Genomic DNA, 24109 nt, shown 5'->3' with positions numbered 1-24109 from the left:
AGACATTTCACTCTAATAAATGGGGAGTTAACTTTTCTCCCTCTCTCAGGATTCTTGAGGATTTCAGGCAAAATAGGAAGTTCAAATGACATGGGAATAAACAGAACAATTTATAGTATATTAAAATAAGAATTTTAATGTGTCAAGGGGGTTTCACAATATCCATAGCACATATACCAGGGTAATTAAGTGATGTGGAAATCTAAAGGAAAGCAGGAGGGACTGAGAGAGATGACACCAGGTTATTGATATATTAGACAACTTGTCTGGTCTTTGCCAAAGGTTCCTGGAAGATAGCTGCAAAAACCTTAAGTGTCTTAGTAATTCATGGGCCATCTGGCTCACGCCTGAGTTTATGTTCACAATAAGTTTTATGATAGACTCCAAGCAAACCTCAGGTGGGAGTTTGTTTATAACAAAAAGATTATATGATTAGGAATCTGGGGATTTGGTGACAATAGCTTGATTCTTTAGTGAGGAAGTTTAGAGATTAAATTCAGTTATGAGGCAAAAAAAAAAAATGAAGCTATGTAAGGAAGTCTTAGTAGGAACATAATACCAAGGTAAGGTCCACATGTTTGAACATCAGTGTTTGGAAGGGTTGTACACCTTGAGGACCTCACAGAACTTTCCTTCTGTCCTTTTTTTTTTTTTTTACCAGCTCTAAGTGTATCCTTGTCTATGATAAACTAAAATCATGAGTATAACATTTTTCTGAGTTCATGAGTCTTCCCTGAAACAAAGGAAAACTATTCAACGGCACAAAGGAAGAAATCTATCACTGTATCAACAGAGGCAGAGCTGGAAACTAATGTTAAATGACATATGCTGAGCATACCAAGACAGCAGGGTGGTACTGTAAGAATGGAATCTACTTGTGGGCAGAGGCATCTCCTACCTTGCTCCCTTAAGGCTTAATCCAGTGGGGCTGGTTAAGAACCTGGCTGGGGACTAACCCTAGGAAGGTGAAAAGATAATGTGCTTTTCCTTCTCAGAATTCCTGATCACTAGTGCAGTCCCTAGAGCCTAGCCTAGCCCTCCATGAGACTGCTCACCTTTCTGACTGCTGGTTCAGAAAGGTGTAACGATTTCTCTTTCTGCTCTTTAGGTTTTTTCTTTTGGATGCTGGCTAGAGCCCAGGTATGCCTAAATAAGTAAGGCAGACATTTGTATTGCCTTATCTCAAGTAACACGGCTTTTGTTTCTTCACTTCTCTAGTTCTTTCCCCCCTCTCTCCCTCTCGCTCCCTTCCTTCCTTCCTTCCTTCCTGGCAGCTGTGAGATTTGCTGTTTGCCTGCCCTGGGGTTTCCTTTTAAGTGCTAATAAATTTCCCTCCAGCTTCCATTTGAGTCTGCTCTTTACTTTATAGCTTCAGTTTGTATGTTTTTAAATTTGCTTAATAATAAACACAGATTTGCTTAATAAAAACCCCAAAGAGGGGACTCTGACTTCCCAGGTATCACATGATGGATCTGCTGGGACTCCTCAAAATTTCTGGTAACATTTCTTTCCTGACTTTTAATTCTTTAATTGCCAGAGAAAACGAACCCATTTCTGTACCCCTAGACAGCAACAATGTTTGGATATGGAACCTAAGAGCTTTTAGAAGTTGTGACTAATGGTTACCAAAGACTGGGGAAAGTACTGGTGAACGTGGGTTGGAAAGAGGTTGATCAGTAGGTACCAAGTTAGTTATAATAAGGAAGTTCTGGTGTGCTTTGCTCAGTTGGGTGACTGTAGACAGCAACTAATTGCTGTACATTTCATAAAACTGAAGATGAAGAGATTCTTGGGATTAGCAAGTGCAAGAAGAGGGTGAGGGACTGAAGATAGCCATGAGAATCATTGGATATCAGGCCCTTCTTGGGATACTCTGCCCTTCTCTACTCAGAAGAGGGAGGCAGAGAGCCATGAATGCAGAAGTTAGAGCATGAAGGGAGACCCAAGCCTTGTGAAAAGCAGGTAACTGTTTCCTAAACACTTGAGGATCCAAAGGCCCCCAAATGTTTTTTTTTTTTTTTTTTTTTCCATCACAGGCAATTTATTTTGTTCTATTCATTCACAGTTAATACAGAAAATACTTGGAAACATTTCCATATAATATTTGACACAGAAATCATCAAATAGAAGTATACAATGTTGACAGGAGGCAGTACATTTATAATTTATAACCCCAAATGTATTTATAAATTAGAAATGGAAAGATCTACAAATGAAATTATGAAGGTTCACCAAAGTCATTTAATCTGTCAGTTTCTCATTCATTTTTATGTCTTAATAATATTCTATTGTATGAATAAGCCACATTTTATTTCTCTCCAGTTTTTGATAGCTATTTGAGTTGTTTTAACTTTTTTACTATTAGCAACACACTGCTGTAAACCTTCATGTACATGTTTCATAGGTGCACATTTTCAGTAGTTTGAGGATATATTCCTAAGGGTAGAATTGTTGAGTAACAGAGTAACAATGTTTTGCATTTTGACCAACCACCAAACTGTTTTGCCAAAGTGGCACACCATTTTACAATCTCACCAAATCCTTGTTTTTAAGGCTCTGATTTTTGTACAAAAGCATTCAATCATTCTGTCAGACCAAACCAGGAAAAGTAAGCTATAGTTCAGAGCTGTTCTATTCCATTTACTATGCAAAGCCATTCTTGGCGTTTGCAACTCTCAGCCCTTTTGAGTATTCTTGCAGTGTTCACCTTTTCCTCCACCACTTTTTTTTCTTCTTTTTTTTTTCTGGTTTATTTCTATCTATTACAAATGTATAAAAAATCCTCCATCAACGCTGCTGATAGAAGCAGAACCTTGAGAAATATACCTTTGGTTTGCCTCAGAAAAGGAACACATATTGCACTGTAAAGTTTATAAAATTGGTGCAAAACATTGTGGTAATGTTACAATACCAGTTTTAAGAGTTCAATGACTAATGGGGAGCCGATGGGATACATGCAGAACTGTGAAAGCGATCTCACTTAGCCAGCTGTACACGTAGACTGTAAATCTACATTCAGATCAATTCTGAACTAAAACTATCATCTCAGTTTATCTGTTGAGGTCAACCAGGAAACCCTAGAATATACCTTGATTTTTGCAAAAAACAAAATAGGGGGAGGGGTTTCTTCAGCATTTCAGTCCACGAGTAACAGTATCCTAATAGGCAAAGTGTTTTCTCACTGTCAACATAGAATGAACTGCTGCTGGAGGTCAACTTGGGCTTTAATTTGCATTAGCACTTACATGCATAGTAGTCCAAGTTGTTGATCTCATGACTTTAAAAAGTAACTCTAAAAAATGTTTTACCCCCAGATAAAATACCAAGAACAGCTACCTAGTGACCAACTAGCCTCACAACCTCCCTCCAAACAGCTGAAGCCTTAAGAATTGAAGCAAAGAGAAGACAAAAATGTTTAGTATCCACCTGCAGACAGTTTTTGTTTTTGGCATTATTATTTCTTTTTGTTTTATGAGGTGTTAGGGGTGGGACACAGGGTCATGCAAGATAAATGACATCAAGTCACAAGACAGCATATAAGGAATACAGGAGGTGTCTATCAAGGCAGCATGTGGTCAATGTACTATAAACAAGAGTATCTGCCCTTCACCAAGGTTACATACTAATAATGGTTATTCAGTTAGAGGGAGGTGCTTCTTCACTCTTGTAGGTAGGTCTTCATACATGTTCCTATAAGCAACACTAATTCAGCTTCTTGATTTATCAAGTTAGATTTTTAGGAATAAGTTCTTTAGTCTGTTATTAGTACCCTATCTGAGGTGAACAAATATTGTTTTTTTTTTCTCATCTTCCCAAGAAGTTAATGCAACATGCAAAGATGAGTTTGAGAGGAGCTGATATAGCAGTATAGATTAAAGTATATTAGCATAATTTAATTAACAAATAAAAATTGTATATTTATTATGTATAGCAAGATGTTTGTATGTAAATGCACAGTGGAATGATTAAATAAAGCTGATTAATATGTATATGATTTTGTGCACTAGCAATACCACCAAGCTATAAATAATTTTTGAGGAGTACAATTAATATCTATTCTTTTAGCAACTTTAAAATGTACAATTAATTGTTGTAAGACTAGAGTTACTCTGTTGTACAAAATATCTCCCAAGTCTGCCATCTAATAAAAACTCTTCTTACCAACATCTCTCCATCTGTGCTGGGTTCTATTCATTGCATAAACTGGGCATGGTGGAAGAGGCCTTTATCCCTTCAACTCAGCATATCCTCTACTGACACTCTTGTCACATATACTCTGTCAGGATCCTACGCTTCTCAGCTGAAGGTAATTCCATCTTTGTAATCACGTTAACATCATTTTAATGTATTTTTTTTACCCTTTTTTTTTAAATATTCTGGATTTGGTCTAGTAATAGAAGCCATAAAATTCATCTTCAAAATGCATAGACCATGCCATCATTTTCATTATCTCAGCTGTTCATAAACAGCTCCAGGAATCAACATCACCAATTGTCATCTGGAAGACTGGATAGTTTCCTGTGCTGTTCCCAACATCGTACCAGCCTTGCCAATCTGTCTGCTTTAATTCTATTCTCATCTGTGAAGCTGGAGTGATCCTTGCAAAATAGTCACATATAATGTTTGTTTAAAACTGCCTCATCACACTAATCATCCTTCTGGTCTGTTTTAGACTTACAAGACCAGCTGTGCCTCTGAACTCCTCTCAGTGACTGCTCACCAACCCTAGAACCTATATCTCTCTAGAACATAGCTAAGATCCTCCCCTGAGAGTACCGAAGGATCCCCTTGCTTTGAGAAAAATGTCCTGAAGACATTCTTATGACCAATTTTCTCATTTTCTTTCTATTTGTCCTTATAGCTGACCTTTCCAATGAGGTGCACACTGACCACTCCAGTAAAATAGCTATCTTCCCTGCACCCACACTTACACTCTGAATGTCCTTCCCTGTAACATTTACCACCTCATAACGTGATCACCAGCCTCACTTATTACTCCACAGTGTGTACCATGTGCCACTTCTCACCAGAACACACGTCTCACGAGGGGTGGTTTACAAGCCTGTATTCAGTTCTTTGTTTTATACTATATATCAAAATTTTACATCTTGTAGACAATGTTCATGAAATGTTATCTGAATCAGTGATCACTATAGAGGCACTCCCACTCCTGCAGGCAGGATTTTTCCTGATGTGACTTAGGCCAGCCTTGCTCCGTGGCCCCTGCAGCACAGGATCCCCTCACCCCGAGCTCAAAGACACATGAGCTTCCTCAGAAGTGTTGCTGTCTTTCTTTCCCTTCTCTTTGTTCTTTCTAAGACAGTCTTCACATTCCATAGTTTATGCATACACTTCTTACTTAAAAATGTATAACTCATCTAAGCACTTAGAAGATCGAGGCAGGAAGATTGAGAGTTCAAAGCCAGCCTGAGGCATATTGTGAGACTCTGCCTCAAAATGGCTGGGAGCAGAGTGCCTAGTAGAGTATTGCCTAGCATAGTGGTGGTAAAATAAAGAATACTTGATCTATGGGTCGGGTTTTACATCCACATAAAAGTTTAAACTACACACACACACACACACACACACACACACACACACACACACACACGCATATATATATTCATGATCTTGGGATTGAGCAGGGCCTTACAAGAGCTCAGAGCAAGAAAAGGGATGGGTAAGCAAAGGAAACAGCACTTTGATATGATTGATTTTATGTAAGTTTACTAAATATCCCCTTCTCTGCTAATTTAAGATTTGGATTCATTAAAAAGATTGCAGAAGAGATGGATAATTCAATCCATGAAACAGCACTGCAGGAAGGAAAGAGTTAAAGAAGCTTGAAAATGCACTTCTCTAGTTGAGCCCATCTGCTTTTAGGACCTTCCCTGGGTCTTTTGGGGACAATGATAGACAAAACACCCCATTTTGTCAGTGATGAAGACATGCGGAGGAGAAAGAGATTAAAAGCATGCTAAGGAACTAGAAGAGGCATCATACATACAAATAAAAAGTGAGGACACAAAGATGGAGCCTGAGAGCTGGATTTAGGCCTGAGCAGAGACTGAGAGCTGTTTCTGCAAGGCCCAGGTATTTCTGAGTCCATGTGATTACAGGTCTTGGTGGAACAACATTATACTGAAGGTCAAGAATGGAGGAGGTGAAAAATGCCCTAGTTAAGGATGACTACATCTAAAACCACAGAGGACAGAGCCCTGGCCAAGCCTAGCCGCGTTCTGTAGCCCTGCTCTTTTCCTGTCCAATCTGCAACACTCAGAACATCAAACACATGGGTCTTGGATGTTTTCAGATTTTATTTCATGTCAAGTTTTGTGAATACTCTGCTGTTTTAATGAACTATATATCATACCTTATATCCAGAAGTTAAAAAGCAATCTCACACCTACAGCTGTTATTTTTATTATTTTTTTTTTGAGACAGGGTTTTGTGGTGGTAATCTAATTGTATTGAAATATTATTTTGATTTGTACTGAAATATTAATTTGATTGTATGTTAATAAATAAAGTTGTCTGGGGGTCAGAGCTATTAGAGCCATAGCAAGAGTGTGGCGGTGGTGGCACACGCCTTTAATCCCATAGATATCTGTATGTTCAGGGTCAGAGCTATTAGAGCCATAGCAAGAGTGTGGCGGTGGTGGCACACGCCTTTAATCCCATAAGATCTCTGTGTGTTCAGGGATACAGCCAGCATTGGAGACATATGCCTTTAAGACCTAGGGGGCTGTACATTCAGACAGTGACGAGGCAGTCATGTGTTTGAGTTTACAACCAATGAGAAGGCAGAACAACATACTTTAAAAATACGAACCGAGAGGAAGTAGGTCTCTTTTCGCGAAGCTGGGGCAGCAGAAGGAAGGGTGAGATTTTAGCTCTGAGCTCTGACCTCTCGGCTTTCTCTTTTACATTGTTTCTGTGTTTCTTATTTAATAAGACGGTTGGTTACATCTACATCTGGCGCCCAACGTGGGGCAGGAATCCATTAAAAACTGCTTGGCTTGGCGGCAGGTCCGCTTTCCCGCAAGGGCGGCAGGCGGCCCGCGGCGGCGGCGGTGGCGGCGGCGGCAGCGGCGGCACACGGCGGCCGGCGGCGATCGGCTTGTTAGTCCGAGCTGCTGGCGTCCTAGTCCGGGTAGCAACTTCTAGCCCGGGCCTAGGTCTGTGAGCAGCTTGCCTAAAGCCGGTGCTACAAACAACTCAGACCTGCCCTGCCGAACAGGGCCCTGCCTGTAAAGCCAACGCACGTGGTCGGAGCTTAAGGAAGCCAGACCCAAGCCTTGACTCGGCACAAGAGGGAACACGTGGCTGCATTTAAGCTTTAGCCGGCTACGCTTTCTTGTGCGTTCTCTCTTTCCTCTCTCTCTCTCTCTCTCTCTCTCTCTCTCTCTCTCTCTCTCTCTCTGGATTTACACCTGGGACACTAGGTGGCTGCTTTGAAAATCCCCTCGGATTTCTACTGTTCTACGCAGATTTGGTAAGTCATAATATATCAGATATTTTAAAGGAAACTATCTAAAAGAGAATTTTTTTTCCACATTAAAAAACAAATGGGTTTTATGTGTGCATTGGAAGAAAATTGGTTTTTGTTCGAAATTTTAGGCAGTCTGGCAATGGAACAACTATATAATATTAGTATTGGTGGAATTATGCACCTCATCACTATAATAATCCACATTTTAATATTTAAAAAGATAGTCCATTTAAGTGCCAGGATAACAGCGTTAGAAGAACTTGTTAAACCTGTAAAAATTCAGACAGAAGAAATTAACAGTGAAGTTGTTTCAAGTCGGGATCATAAGGTTGCAGAAAGAAAGCCTGTTTTCACACAGTCACCCTTAATTTATCCTGTAACAGTACAGCAGATGCCTGATCAAATGGCTACACAAAATACTTGGGCTCCAATTGAAATGTTGGATTTAAAAAGGTTTAAGGAGGCAATAGTATCTTATGGCATGCATTCCCCATATGTAAAGCAAATGTTAAACACTTGGTCAACATATAATAGGATAGTACCACAGGACTGGCGGGACCTCGCACAAGGTGTTCTGGAACCCAGCCAGAGACTTCAATTTCTGACTTGGTTTAAGGAGGAGGCTAAAAACATAGAAAAACAGTGGAGGGATAAAGGAGTACAAGTTTGCCAGGATCAGCTTATGGGCGAAGGCCAATATGCTTCAGCACAAGCACAATGTTTATATGATGTCCAAACCCTAATTTTATGTCGAACGGCAGCCTTGAATGCATGGGACAAAGTTGAGGAACCAGGAAAAAAATCTGAGTCATTTACAAAGGTGAAGCAAGGCCCAAAAGAGTCTTTTACAGATTTTTTACAAAGACTGGCTTCAGCAGTAAAGAGAACGGTCTCGGATTCAGAAGCTGGTAAGGCAATAATTGAATCTTTGGCCTTTGAGAATTCGAATGCAGCATGCAAAAGAATAATCAGGCCATTAAGGGCAAGATCTGCACCTATGGAAGATTGGATTAGAGAAACAATTAATGTTGAAGCTGATGAGCATGATGATACATGGGTAGAAGTAATTTCAAAAGGTTTGAGGAGTGTTAGATGTTTTGGATGTGGAAAGCAAGGACATTTGAAAAGGGACTGTAGACAGGTCATTTCCAGAAACAATGTTTCTTCAAGGAACAATGGCAACAGAATGCCCCTTCCTTCTGGAGTATGCAGAAGGTGTGGTAAGGGAAAACACTGGACCAACGAATGTAGATCAACAAAGGACAGACAGGGTAATCCTTTGCCTCAGTCTTCGGGAAACTCCCAGAGGGGCCTCAGGCAGGCCCCCAGTGCAAATCCAGTTCAAACCTTTCCGGCAGCCATAGAGGAAATGCCTGCTCTGGAGAGCGATTAAATAACCAAATGCCTATTGGAATAAATCATGCTGGTCAGAATGATGAAACAGAGAGAATAGAAAATTCAGGAGAAAACATAAAGAAAATTTTTTGGCAAACTTCTATTAATGAACAAAGACCAAAATTAACGATAAAAATAAATGGTGTTTTGTTGTCTGGTCTGGTAGACACAGGTGCGGACGTTACCATAATTGCACCAGAATTTTGGCATCCAACTTGGCCTCTTCAGGAGGTAAACGTTCAACTGTTAGGAATTGGGACATTATCTCAGGTGAAACAGAGTGCAAGATGGCTCGAATGTATAGGTCCAGAAGGACAGAGAGGAAAATTAAAACCATATGTGGCTAACATAACTATGAACCTGTGGGGTCGAGACTTGTTGCAACAATGGAATACTCAGATTAACATCCCTCCAATCTCAGAAACAAATCATAAACTAGCACATGTTACTGAGAGAAATATTAGAAGATATTGTTCTAATGAGTGGTCACCAGCCATCCATATTATACAAGAACAGGGCACAATAACTGATGATCTTCCAAAGACACCAACAGCTCTACCTTTAAAATGGTTAACACACAAGCCTGTATGGGTCCAGCAATGGCCTTTAACAACAGAGAAACTCCAGGCTTTAGAAGAGCTGGTAGAAGAACAGTTAAATGCTCAGCATATTGAAGAATCAACCAGCCCTTGGAATTCTCCTGTATTTGTTATTAAAAAGAAATCTGGTAAATGGAGAATGGTAACAGACCTTAGGGCAATTAACAAAGTAATTCAGCCAATGGGTTCTCTACAATCTGGGATGCCTTTGCCTACTCTGTTACCAAAAGGATGGCCTCTCATAGTTATTGATTTAAAAGACTGTTTCTTTTCAATACCCTTACAAGAAAAAGACAGAGAAAGATTTGCTTTTACAGTGCCTACTTATAATAATTCTCAACCGGTTAAAAGATTTCAATGGAGGGTCCTCCCACAGGGAATGTTGAATAGCCCAACTCTGTGCCAATATTTTGTACAACAGCCATTGGAAGTGATACGTAAAAAATTTCCTAAATCTATAATTTATCATTATATGGACGATATTTTACTAGCTGACTCAAATGCAGATACTTTAGAAATAATGTTTGAAGAAGTAAAGAAAATTTTGCCTCGCTGGGGATTACAAATTGCTCCTGAAAAGATACAAAGAGGAGATTCTATTAATTATTTAGGATATAAAATAGAGCTACAAAAAATTAGACCCCAAAAGGTGCAAATTCGGAGAGATAGACTACAGACTCTTAATGACTTTCAAAGATTATTTGGAGATATTTCTCACCTACGAACTATTGTTGGGGTAAAAAATGATGAACTGACTAATTTGTTCAAAACCTTAGAAGGTGACAAGGACTTAAATAGTCCAAGAGAATTATCACCTGAAGCTGAGAAAGAATTAGCATTGGTAGAAAAGAAAGTGCATGAAGGACACGTGAATCGTATTGATCCAAAGCTGGATTGCATTTTGGTTATCTTACCTTCTAGGCGTTCTCCTACTGGAATATTAATGCAGAGGGAAGATATTATATTGGAATGGATATTTTTACCAAATAAACCAAATAAAAAATTAAAAACTTATGTGGAAAAAATCTCTGACTTGATTTACAAAGGAAAAATGAGACTTCGTCAATTAGCAGGCATAGACCCAGCAGAAATTGTCGTACCATTAACTAAGGAGGACATTGAAAAATTATGGACAGAAAGTGAACCTTGGCAAAGAGCTTGCAGTAATTTTTTGGGAGAAATTAACAGCAAATATCCCAAAAGCAATAGAATTGATCTTATAAAGAGAGCTGAATGGATCTTGCCTCGAATTGTACGGCAAAAACCCATATCTGGAGTTCGTACATTTTATACAGATGCCAACAAAGAAGGAAAGGCAGGTTACAAATCAGAAAATTTAAGTAAAGTGGTTCAAAGTCCGTATAATTCAGTGCAAAAATCAGAATTGTATGCTATTCTGTTGGTATTAATGGATTTTTCAGAACCTCTCAACATAGTAACTGACTCTCAGTATGCTGAAAGAGTGGTGTTACATATTGAGACTGCAGAATTTATCCCTGATGCTTCAGAATTAACTTCACTATTTATTCAATTACAAGATACAATCAGGAAAAGGAATCATCCTTTATATATAACTCACATTCGATCCCATACTGGTCTGCCAGGCCCTCTAGCACAAGGCAATGAAGAGATTGATAAATTATTGATAGGAAATGTGCTGGAGGCCTCAGAATTTCATAAAAAACATCACGTTAATAGTAAAGGTTTAAAAAAGGATTTTTCCATAACCTGGCAACAAGCCAAAGAAATAATAAAGAAATGTCCTACTTGTTCCTTCTACAATCAGACGCCATTACCAGCAGGATGTAACCCAAAGGGTACTCAGAGAAATGAAATCTGGCAGATGGACGTGTTTCACTTTGCAGAATTTGGAAAGTTGAAATATGTACACCACACTATCGATACTTATTCAGGATTTCAATGGGCAACTGCTTTGAGTTCTGAAAAAGCTGATTCTGTAATCACTCATTTGCTAGAAGTTATGGCCATCATGGGTATACCTGCACAAATCAAAACTGACAATGCTCCATCATATGTCTCTGTTAAAATGAAACAGTTTTTTGCTTATTACAATATAAAGCATATTACAGGCATACCACATAATCCTACAGGTCAAGCAGTTATAGAAAGATCAAACAGAACTCTAAAGGATATGCTAAATAAACAGAAATGGGTAACAAAAACCCCCAGAAATAGACTGCATAATGCTCTTCTAACTTTGAATTTTCTGAATGCCAATGAGAAAGGAACAACAGCTGCAGAGAGACATTGGATAATAGAAAAAACTACAGAATTAAATCAGCCTATATACTTTAAGGATGTGCTGACCTCAGAATGGAAACCAGGGTATGTATTACATTGGGGACGTGGTTTTGCTTTTGTTTCTACAGGAGAAGATAAGCTGTGGGTACCATCAAAATTGATAAAGGTTCGATTTGAACAAGAGAGACCTCTTAATTAGAGGAGGTGATAGTTCATCAACCAGCATGAACATCCAATTTAAACTAACTTGTATCAATAACACATGCCTTTTCATTTCATCAGATAATAACTTGCCAAAAAAGGAACATCCCCAAAATTAGTCTTGGGGAAAGGTTTTTGTTTTTGTCTTTTAGGAGAATGAAGGTTAAGGAATCTGAAGAACACTGGACAAATGAGACAACTGAAGAAAAGGGACAAATCATCTATCCCAAGAAACAGAGTGAAACGGTGTATGGGTATATATTATCTAAAAAAAATTTTATGTCTTCCTAAATGTTTGTTTCTGCTTTTCTCTAAAGATTTAACACTATTGGTCTTCTAACAGTCCCAGTTCAATTAAAATTTAAAGCTGACTTTGGAGTTGGAGAATGGCTCTCTCCTTCTTTAAAATCAAGCATGTTGTTAAAAGGAAAATGCAAACTCCCTGTATCATGCCAGAATAAGAGCCATCTTCTGCTATGGTACAGGACAAAAGCAAAATTAATTAAGGGACTATTCTATTACTAATCTCAACTCTTTGATTCTATTCTGATTCTTTAAACTTTTCTCAAAGTATAAATTTTATATCAAAATTTACAAGATTAATATATATATATATACATTTTAAACTTTGTTAAGATATGAATGGTCACATAGAGTACTAACTAATTCTAGAAAAAAGGCTAGCTGCATATATATGTTTTTGTGTTCGAGTCTCTTATCAGTTTTCTGCAGGAAATCACGGCCAGGCCTAACATCAACTGAAGTCTCCAGAAAGAAGATGGGGCCCCACAACAACAACAATTCCACGTGGACAATAATAATATCATTAAGCTGACAAACATCATCCATAGATCAGCTTTGAACTACAAGGTGCTCAGAGCAAATTTGAGATGACTAGCTGAGATGATCCAGTCTCAAAGACTACTTGAATAAGGACTTGAGATAAACCCTGAACTTTGGCATTATACACAGACTGGATAGTGAAGGATATAGTTACCTCTCTTAGAATTTGACAATTAACCTAAAATTTTTCTTTCAGGATAAAGAAAACTTCGCCCATACCCAGCAGGAAGCAATTTTAAGAATACGACGCCCACATTCCCAAAGAGGTGGTGTGGGGCAGGTGGTTTTTTGGTCTTTTTAATGGGTTCTGGGTCTGGGATAATTTTCAGTATTTAGGGGGGTTGGTTACAAGTTATTGTCAAGGGTTAGGAAAAAGGCTAAGCAAAGGAGATTAGATTTAAGGTTCTTGTTTAAAAAAAAAAAGAAAGAAAGAAAGAAAGAAAGAAGGAAAGAAAGAAAAAAAAAGAAAGAAAAGAGAAAGACAATTACTAGTTTTAAATACTTTACATTGGATTGAATTGTTTTATATTGTACACAAATTTGAAACTGATATTGTTAGAAAATGCTATATGTATATTTCTAATTGTATTTATTCCATCCATTTAACAATGTAATGCAAATTTCTGATCCTTGAATGTTATTATTATCAACTATCTGGATATAAAGAAATGAAAGCTAGTAGTTAGACATTATCATAGAACTTGTAGTCATATTAGATATGTTTTAAAAATTGAGCAGAGATGTTTTAGACAGGTCATCTTCAAACCCTTCAGAGATCTACAGAATATGGCATTTAAAATGTTTTAATAACTTAGAAAATTTTTCTTTTTTGAGACATGTCGGCTCCTGGCAGTACCAATCTACTTTAGAGAAAATATGGGCATTGAAGAAACTGCATATGGAGTCAACTTTCATTCTGGCAAAAGTTAGCCACTGGACAACAAAGTATCCTCGAATCAACAGGACAAAATGGACAGACAGATCACGAAACAAGGGACTACTGATTCTTGCCAAAACAAGTGTGGTTATGGCTTTATCAAAAGGCATCTTCTGAGGCCAGGACAATATGGCCCCATCCCTGAAGTGGCCTTCGCATCCGGAAAAGGTACGGTGCCCTTTTCTTCGAAGGCAGCTTAACAGGCAGAGGGCCGATGGATTCTGTTGTACAATGGAACAGCAGCTGAAAGCTCATGCCTCTCAAAAGTAGACTGGCATTTAATAGAGGGATGTGGAGAAGAAGGGGATGCTGAGATGAAGCCATATATACACAGCCAAGAAGAATGGACAGCTGAATTAAAAAACTGTCAACAATTTCCAGAATTTAAAATCCTGAATCATGACAGGACACTAGTGGAATTCAGGTGTTTCTGGTACGTGGACTGCTCTCACCCAATGTGAGGTTGAACTGTTGACCTTGTGTACATCCTACTTCACAAATGAGTCTGTCAGATACACTAAGCCTATAGGCTGAAGATGATGCCCCAACACTGCGGAGAAACCTCAGGTGACTGCCCAGGCAGCTGGCTGTTTCTGTCAACTCACAAAATTTTTTGGAAGTTGCTTGCATGCACTTCCTGTTTTTATTTTTGTTAGCTACTATTATTCCCTTCTTGGGTCTCTGAGGGAGTTGAAGATTAGTTAGTTATGGTTGAAGATTAGTTAGTTATAGTTGAAAATTAATTAGGATAGAAAGTACATTAGATACATCTTGGATTTACCAAAATAGGATAGATAATGGAATTATTTTCTCTGATTTGTCAAATACCTGTTTAGGTATTTATTACTTGTATATATTGTATATAGTTATTGTACTTTTGTATATAGTTTTTCTTTTGTTAGTCATAACCTTTTGCTTTTTTTCTTTTTATTAAAATAGAAAAGGGGAAATGTGGTGGTAATCTAATTGTATTGAAATATTATTTTGATTTGTACTGAAATATTAATTTGATTGTATGTTAATAAATAAAGTTGTCTGGGGGTCAGAGCTATTAGAGCCATAGCAAGAGTGTGGCGGTGGTGGCACACGCCTTTAATCCCATAGATATCTGTGTGTTCAGGGTCAGAGCTATTAGAGCCATAGCAAGAGTGTGGCGGTGGTGGCACACGCCTTTAATCCCATAAGATCTCTGTGTGTTCAGGGATACAGCCAGCATTGGAGACATATGCCTTTAAGACCTAGGGGGCTGTACATTCAGACAGTGACGAGGCAGTCATGTGTTTGAGTTTACAACCAATGAGAAGGCAGAACAACATACTTTAAAAATACGAACCGAGAGGAAGTAGGTCTCTTTTCGCGAAGCTGGGACAGCAGAAGGAAGGGTGAGATTTTAGCTCTGAGCTCTGACCTCTCGGCTTTCTCTTTTACATTGTTTCTGTGTTTCTTATTTAATAAGACGGTTGGTTACATCTACAGGGTTTCTCTGTGTGTAGCCTTGGCTGTCCTAGAACTCACTCTGTAGACTAGGCTGGCCTTGAACTCATAGACATCCACCCACCTCTGTTTCCTGAGTGCTGAGATTAAAGGTGAGTACCACCATACCCGACAACATCCTTATTTTCCATAAGGAAGTAAGAAGCTGCAACTCAGGGAAAGCTAAAGCTCAGTAGGGGTTGGAGACTTTCCATCCCTGCATTTGCTGAAACAGGAGGAGTGACATATCTTCTTGGAATGGGCTTTAGTGCTCAGGGTTGGGCTAAGTTCCTTACTTTCTCACACCGTACTGACAGTAGACAGACACTTGGACACAGTCAGATGCCAGTTACAGAAAAAGAAGTCTCCTCTGTTGAGAATTCTCTGTTTAGTGGAGTTCTTGAAATCATCACATGGAGGGTAAGAGATCCAAACAAATCCTGTGTGGATCTGTATCACATAGGGCATGGTCTTATACTGTGGAAGAAAATAATCAGAAAGGAATTCAGCTCAATCTCTGTGATTAGTGATACTTTAAATAGCCTATTACATATTCTCAATGTCACTTGAGTCCCCACTCCATAAACTAGGAGTCTGTTCTCTGCTCTATCCTCCTCCCATTTCATATCCTCTATCACGTCAAAGTTTTGCCCCATAAAAATGTATCAAATCCTTGGGAAGTATCTTGCGTGAGGCAGAACAAAACAAGACCTGGTTAAAGGGGCTAAGGTAGGAATTATCAGCTAGCTGAGCTCCTCCATGTACTTTATCTCCCACCATACTTACTGGTATCCTAAGCATATCTGTGTCTTCTTCGACCTGTGGGAAGAAAGCAATTTATGAGAGGCTATGGAAGCAGCAGGGCCATTAGGGTGTAGAAAAAAAATCCTAGTCCTGACACCAGGGAATTTCAGAATTCTGACTGTAGATCCAGAGAAGAATGAAGAAGCAAGTGGAGTGATGTGCAGCTGCCCTCCAACAGTCTGTCCTCAGAGGGACCTTCTCTGACCTCTGGCATCTGGGAATCAGGCCCACAATATACATGGTGATAAATCTGTCCTGTATTTTTCTATGTTATTTATGATAGATTGTCTGCACACAAGATCAAGTTTGCACATGCATATGGTGTTGACTTTACATCCCAGTCAGAGATGACCATAATTCTGAAAGACACCACTGAATACCACAAACTCTAATACAAAACATTTATGTATTTTACTTTGTGTGTGTGTGGTGTTTGTGCATGTGCACATGCCTGTGTGAGTTAATGTGCACAATGAGTCTGCAGGGCCTGTGGAGAGAATGGCATTGTATCACCTGGACCTGAAGTTATAGGAGGTTGTGAACCTCCTGGTGTGGGTGCTGGGAAACAAATCACAGACCTCTGCAATAGCAGTAAGCACTCTTAACCAGCTCTTCAGCCCCAATACTAAACATTTTTAAGGTTTTAGAGTTTTATGGGTCTGAAGGAACAGGTGAAGTCTGTGGTTGGTTGGCAAACAAATGTGTGCATAGAAGATGTACTGGCTGTTTTTTTGTGTCAGCTTGACACAAGTTAGAGTCATAGGAGAGGAGAAAACTTCAATTGAGAAAATGCTTTATAAAGTCTGGATGTAGGGCATTTTCTTAATCAGTGATTGATAGGGGATGCTCCAGTCCATTGTGGGTGGTGTCACCCCTGGGCTGGTGGTCTTAGGTGCCATAAGAAAGCTGGCTGAGCAAGCCAGTAAGCAGCACTTATGCATCATCTCTTACCTGCCCTGTTTGAGTTCGTGTCCTTACTGCTTTTGATGATGAACTGTTATATAAAAGTTCAAGAGAAATAAACCCTTTCCTCCCCAAGTTGCTTTTTGGCATGGTGGTTCATCATGGCAATAGAAACCCTAACTAAAACAAAGGATAAGAAAGAACATGCAGAATAACCCTTCCTCCACCCCAGACTCTTTATGCTGACTTGTGGCCTATGTATGCATGCAGAATAGTCCTCTACATATGTAGAAGTGTGGCATAGCAGACTGGTAACTATAACAGGGCATGCTCAGCTCAGGGTCTGTCAATCATACAAGCACTTGAAACTGAGAAAGACCACTTGGAAGTAAATGTGAACATATTCTCTAAGGATAGCCAGATCAAAGAAGAAAAAGCTGCTTTTCATTTCTGTTGGCATGCCCCATGACTAGGTCTTTGAGGATCAAAGGATATTGAAAAGACCTATGTGGGGAACCAGGGGACTTCAGGTATTTGCAAGTAGTAGTGCAAACAAAGCACTTTTCATTTTTATTATCAAAGCAAGCAAAACATGATGTGATGTTTACAGTTAGCTTAAGCAAATTCAAGTACTGTGAGGGACTACATCTAGTGTTATGACTTGTCATCTTTGACCATGTGAAAAGAGACAAGAATATTTCTCCCAGGTCTTTGCCTTTCCCACAGAGATAATGTGGACATATCAGGGCATTTTATTTATGTCTTGCTTTGAAAGATATTCCCTTATCACATTTTATGCAATTCTTTCTAGAAGGCCACTTCGTCAGAAAAACATTCTGCATTCTGTCTGCCTCATCCATAGTTCACAGTAAGTTCACAGCTATTTTACACAGACTTCCACACATTATGATTCAATTCTTCGAAGTATAATTAATCATCGCTAAAGCCCACCAGCTCTATGGATTGTATCCATGAACTGTTACTGATCTAGCCCCGTGATATATTTTTTTTTCCACATCAAGTTTAGTTTTAGTTTTATTTAAAAAACCTCAGGATTAAATTAAAAAATATTGTGTATTCCATTCGTACAGCATTTCTAACAATGGAGGTTTAATTGTATAAAGGTTTTCTAAGGTCTGTAATTCAGTTTACATATTTGGCAAAACTGAGTCTGTGAAGATGCATCACAGTGTGGAGTTTGTGAGCATGGTATAAGTATGCAAGACTGAAATATCTTCAATAAGTGGAGGCATCCTTTTTGTACATCTGCATTGGTATAAGATAAAATTTTTCAAGATCTTAGGTCTTTTGGTGACTGTATATTGGTGATACTCCACTGTGGTTTTTTTTTTTTTTGTTTGTTTTTTGAGACAGGGTTTCTCTGTGTAGCTTTGCGCCTTTCCTGGAGCTCACTTGGTAGCCCAGGCTGGCCTTGAACTCACAGAGATCCACCTGGCTCTGCCTCCTGAGTGCTGGGATTAATGGCGTGTGCCACCACCGCCCGGCTCATTCCACTGTGGGTTTTGATTAATGTTCTAGAAGACTTATATTGTATATCCCAGTATTTCAGACAACTGTAGGTGTACTGTTCCTTACATACAACTGACAACCGTAGGGATATACGTTTACACATTCTGTCTTTGTGAATATGGTTTATCTGCTCACAATGATACATCAATGTGACTTTTATGAGTGTATCTGAAACTATACACATGCAAATGTGTATGCTATTACTGATTTTATTGAGTAAAGTGGTCCCTGTTCTATCATGCTTTTATGTTTTTCATTTGTTTGTTTAGTTTTTAGTAAATATCTTTTAAAATGTAACATTGTTTTTAGCTAAATTAAAATTAATGACAAAAATATTGTATTTTGGGGATTTTGGTCTTTTGAGATTTGGGGTTACAGCATTCAGAATTGAGCCTTTGGGAAGTAATGGGCCACACCCCTTCCTATCAAGGAGGCAGAGAAAACTATCTGGGTCTTGGAATCCCCTAGTTCTTGGAAAGAAAGCCCAGGCTGCCCCTTTCCCTACCTGAGCTCTTCTTCCACATTACAACAGCAGCCACCAAAGCTCCCAGGAGAACCAGGCCAAGGACAACTACTATGATGGGGGTGAAAGACTGGGGAGGCCTGCCTGGAAAGAAATGAAAAATGTAGGATCCTGACCCCAAATCTCAACCTTGACCCTGCTCAAGGTCTCCAGAAGGACTTCTGCTTTCCCTGACAACAGACTCTGTGCCCACACCCTACTTACTCCATCTCAGGGTGAGGGGCTCAGGCAGGCCTTCATGGTGCACAAGGCATGTGTATTTCTGTTCCTCTCCAGAAGACACCACTACAGCTGCCCACTTCTGGAAGGTTCCATCTCCTGAAGGCCTGGTCTCCACAAACTCCATATCTTGAGTCAAGTCTTCCCCATCCTGCTGCCAGGTCAGGGAGATCTCAGCAGGGTAGAAGCCCAGGGCCCAGCACCTCAGGATGATGTCCCCTTCAGGTCTGGGATGATGAGTTACATATCCTTTTGGGGGATCTGAGGGAGAAGAGTTAGAAAATTTGCACATTTACATTTTGGGGTGCAGTGCTCAGTGGTATTCTTGTGACCATTTTGGGAATAGTCAGTAGAATAGGGTGGGAGGGGTGTGTAATCCCACACAGCACTCTGTACTCAGGCATCTGGAATAATAGATAACTTGTTTTCAATTCTAGAATCAAGGTGAATCAGCCTAGGGTAGGAGACTAGGTTATCAGGGAAAAAATACCTCTTGTCCTGACTGAGTGGGGCTGAGAAACTCTATATCACTGAAACCATATTATACCATTGAGTGAGAGCAGAAAATCTAACTTGAGAGAGGCTATGGTTCACAATGGACTGCAGATTGAAGGGAAAGGCAATTAATTTTAGGGATCTCCTCTTCTGTCCTGAGACAGACTCTGAACTGAGACTTTGAGAGAAGAGTGAGCCCTCGGGAGAATCATTCTCTGATGTTGGACCAAGAAATCCAGGATCATGTGTTCCCCCCCCGCCCCCCCCCCCGTGTGTATGTGTGTGTGTAAGACAGAGACAGAGACAAAGAGACAGAGTCAGACACACACACACACACACACACACACACACACACACACACACACACACACACACACAGACACAGAGAGAGAGAGAGACAGAGAGAGAAAATTACAGCTGATCCCATTTTCCTCCCTTCTCAAGTTCATTAGGATGAGTATCTTTGCCCCTAGTACCTGTGCGCAGAAGAGTCTCATTTCCCATCTTCAGGTATTTAAGGAGCCACACCACGCAAGGCCCCTGCAAGTAGACCCTCCAGCCCTCAGCCTCATTAGTTGCCTCCCACTCTTGCTTGGTGATTAGAGCTGCCATGTCTGCCGCGGTCCAGGTGCTCAGATCCTCATTCAGGGTGAGGTAATCTTGCCCATCATAGCCAAACTGACGGTATGCATGAAGTAGGTGCCCGTCTGGTCCAAAGTAGCAGCCAGTCAGTCATCCTTTGGATGGTGTGAGAACCTGGCCCAGTCCCACAAGTCAGTCTCACCCACTTGGCCCAGGTCTTTCATCCTCCCTGCCCACCCAACCAGATTTGGCCCTAAACTGAGAATCATAAAGAGCTCATAGTCCCCTCAGCTCTTCCAGGACGAGGTTCTGTGTGGTCTCATACCCTCAGGCTGAACCTCGGACCTGGTAACATGAGGATGTGAAAGGGGCTTGGCCACTACCTGGGCCCAGGGTCAGTCACTTTTCTCGCTCTGGTTGTAGTAGCCTTGCAGTTTCTGAAAGTATGCTCGAATCTGCAGTTCTGCTGCTTTGCCAATGTGTGTCTGGTCATCCCAGTAATCCTGTCCCACCTGCTCCATCCAGGGCACCCGAGGCTCGAACCTTGGATTCACTGTCCCACTGTTGAAGTGCACGAACTCTGTGTCGTCCACATAGCCAATGGTCATGTAGAGGGTCTCCTCTAAGCTAGGTCTTGACATTGCGATGTCAAAGTACCGCAAAGAGTGGGAACCTGGGGGGAAGCGAGAGTTTGATGTCTGGCTTGACCCTCCTTCTATGGGGACCCAGGGCAAACCGTGGAAGGGGAGCAGGAGGTGCAGGGCTCAAGGGAGTGGGGTATGGGCAGACCCGCTGGGAGCGGCTGGCTGGGCAGGCTTTTCAGGTGTTCTCCCTGTAAAAGACTTCCCCTCAAGACCTGAACTCACCTTTAAAGGTCTGGGTCAGGGCAAGGGAAGCCCCCAGCAGCAGATGGAGAGTGCGGAGTAATGAAGTCTCCATTCTCTGGATTTGGAGAGAGGCAAGTTCCTGTAGGTTCACAGTGACTACATACCCGGAACTACAACAGCAGGGCTCTTGGAACCTGATAGCCAATAGGAATGAGAAATGGAGCCTAGTCATCAGTATTCGTGCAGAAGGTCTTCATTTGGCTTACAAGAAAAGAAGGGAAACTGCAGGGTTGTGAGAAATGCCTTTGCTCCGCTACCCAAGGAGACTCCGGGAGCCTCTCTCTGTGTACCCTGGCCTTTACCCGGACCCCTGACCTGCACCCAGTGCTCATTGTTACATTATTTTTAAGGTTTTAGTGTCTCTGTATGGTTTTAAGAATTAGGGTGAATTCCTAATTGTGGTTCCTCTCTTTCAGTATTTATCACGTTAGAAATAAAACCTTAAAAATAATTCACTTAAGTGATTATACTAGCCTATTATAGGAGTATTGTTTTATGAAAGACAACTATTTTCCAAAATATACTGAGACGAGTGTTTTTTGTTTTTTTTGTTTTGTTTTTAATCACACACTACAATTCTTCATGTCTTTTACTGCTGGATTTTCTTATCTACTTCTGCTTTTAACCTGTTATGTTGGTTGAGTATGTGAAAAAAATCAGCCTGAAAACAGTATGTGTGGAGAATTGTTTTTAGGAATGTGAATGTCCATCTTTGTTGTAACAGTGAAAGGACACCAGTGTTAGCTTCTTCAAGGCTATTTGCAACTCAGAGCCTCAAATTTACTACCCTGTGAATCCATCCAGGAAAGGTGGTGGCTCATAGACACCTGGAGTCTGAAAATGAATGTGAGGTGTGCACGAATAGTGTGGAAATGTAGGGAAGGAAGCAGTGAAAAGGAGGAAGGAAGTGAAATCCAGATATACTGCCCTTAGATTTGTAAAAGAAATTAATGTACCTTGACACCAGGCAGTAGGCAAAAGCAGCAGAGAAGAGGAAGATACCCTTTGGAGAGTCAAAGAGAAAGGCAAAATGTTTCTAAACTCCACAGGTACAGTATTTGGGACTCTGCAAAAATATGGTTTAAGATCTGGGCAGCAAGCAGACACTGGCGAGGGACTCTCTGCAGCTCCTTGCATGTTCACAGGTGGGAATCGTTTTCAAAGAAGACTATAAAGTCAACCCTTTTGGCCATCAAGAGCAGAAGCCCACACATTTTTATGCCTTGAACCATAAATGCCTCCCATCTACAGTCAATAAGCAAGTGAGCACCCCTCCTCCAAGAAGCACTGTGTCCACTGATTTGGACTCAGATTCACAGACACATCAGGGGGAGTAGGCAGTGCTGCGGCTGAAGCTAAGGATGCGGCCATATGGGAAAGGCTGAGGTACCCCTGGGAAAAAATTACTAGCTGTATTTGAAGAGTGACAGAGGCAGCTTCAGGCAGGTAAATTCAGAGTGTATACTTTGTGAACCAGGAGAGATTACCTTGGTTTCATTGCTTTCTGTACTCTCAGAGTCCTAGAAAATATTTAGTGGAAATGTACCACTGTTGGGGAATTTCCCAAGCCCACACTCTTAATGTCATGTTCCTGTTAGTATGTGGGTGTGGAAAGTGGGTGATTCATGGGAGAAGGGGGAGGGTGACTTCTGAAGTTGTAGCATTGCTGAAAGAGGAGCTGGCAGGAATTCAACCCAATAATAGTAACCTGTCACCTGCATCAGACAGTACACTGGGCAGAAAAGTGAGAAAAATGTCCCTAGAGCCCTTTCTGATCCAACCTGTTAAGTCATCAGAGGGAAAATAACTCCATCAGGGTTAGGGTGAGGGTGAGGGTGAGGGTTAGGGTTAGGGTTAGGGTTAGGGTTAGGGTTAGGGTTAGGGTTAGGGTTAGGGTTAGGGTATGTTAGCCCATGTAAAAGTAAGCTATAATAAAGGTTACATATGACAAATGTATAGCCAACATTATACTAAATGAGAAAAAATGAAAGCATTTCTTCTAAAATCGAGCACAAGACAAGGTGTCTCCCTATGTTTATTTGACATAGAACCTGAGGTTGTAGCTAGGTCAATAAGGCAAGAGAAAAGAAGGAATTACAAATAGGAAAAGAAGTCAAATTATCGTAATTTGTAGATGACATGAGCCCATGCATAGACGGTCCTAACAATTTTGCCAGAACACTCTTATAAACGCTTTTTTAAAAAAAAGTAGCAGAACGAAAATGAACTAGCTGACAAATAAATCATGAAAAATATCTCATTTACACTGGTTTCCTAAAGATGAAACATGTAGGAATGAACCTAATGAAGGAAGGGAAAGACGTTTAAAAAGAAAAATTTAAGATACTAAAGTAAGAAACTGAAGGAGATGCTAGGAAATAGAATGCTCATATTTTGGCAGAATTAATGTAGTAAAATGAACATATTACCAAAATTGTAATGATGTTTTTAACCAAACTATAAAAACATTCCCAAGGTTCATATGGATATGCTAAATACTCAGAGAGCCAAAGGAATTCTAAGCAGAAAGACAATTCTGGAGGCATTACAACACTTGATCTCAGTTTATATTACAGAGCCATAATTGCAGACACAGAACGGAACTAGCAAAAATGCGTTTGGGACATGAAATAGAACTGAGGATCCAGAAGTTTACTGACATAGCTAGAGTCATATAATTTTTCACAAAGGTATAAAATATATAAAAACATATTGAAGAAAACTTTTTAACATATGAACTATAGGAAATTGGATTTCTTCACATAAAAACTACAAAATCCATATCTCATATTCTTGATGGAAATCATTTCAGAATGGAACAATGATCTTAATATAAGATCTAAAACTTTGAAACTGGTAGAGGAAAAAAAGCTTCAAGTTTTCTGAAAAAGACTGTACTATTACAAAAAGAAATCCCAAGAATTGATAAATGCAATTACATGAAATAATAGAGCTTCAGTATAG

General features: G+C 40.0%; 1 pseudogene across 1 annotated transcript; it reads right to left on the bottom strand.

The window, feature by feature from the left end:
• Positions 1-15201: 15201 nt before the first annotated feature.
• On the bottom strand, positions 15202-21245 carry LOC102921945 (saoe class I histocompatibility antigen, A alpha chain-like; annotated as a pseudogene). Its single transcript, XR_013046812.1, has 7 exons — positions 21125-21245; positions 20662-20931; positions 20153-20432; positions 19167-19442; positions 18945-19046; positions 15989-16021; positions 15202-15679 (listed from the first exon to the last, which is right to left on the bottom strand). The product of XR_013046812.1 is annotated as a saoe class I histocompatibility antigen, A alpha chain-like (transcript).
• Positions 21246-24109: the final 2864 nt, after the last annotated feature.

The sequence above is a fragment of the Peromyscus maniculatus genome, chromosome 21, assembly GCF_049852395.1.
Source record: "Peromyscus maniculatus bairdii isolate BWxNUB_F1_BW_parent chromosome 21, HU_Pman_BW_mat_3.1, whole genome shotgun sequence".
Classification (NCBI taxonomy): domain Eukaryota; kingdom Metazoa; phylum Chordata; class Mammalia; order Rodentia; family Cricetidae; genus Peromyscus; species Peromyscus maniculatus.
Note: the sequence above shows the minus strand (reverse complement) of the source record. Positions and strands in the feature narration are given on the sequence as shown.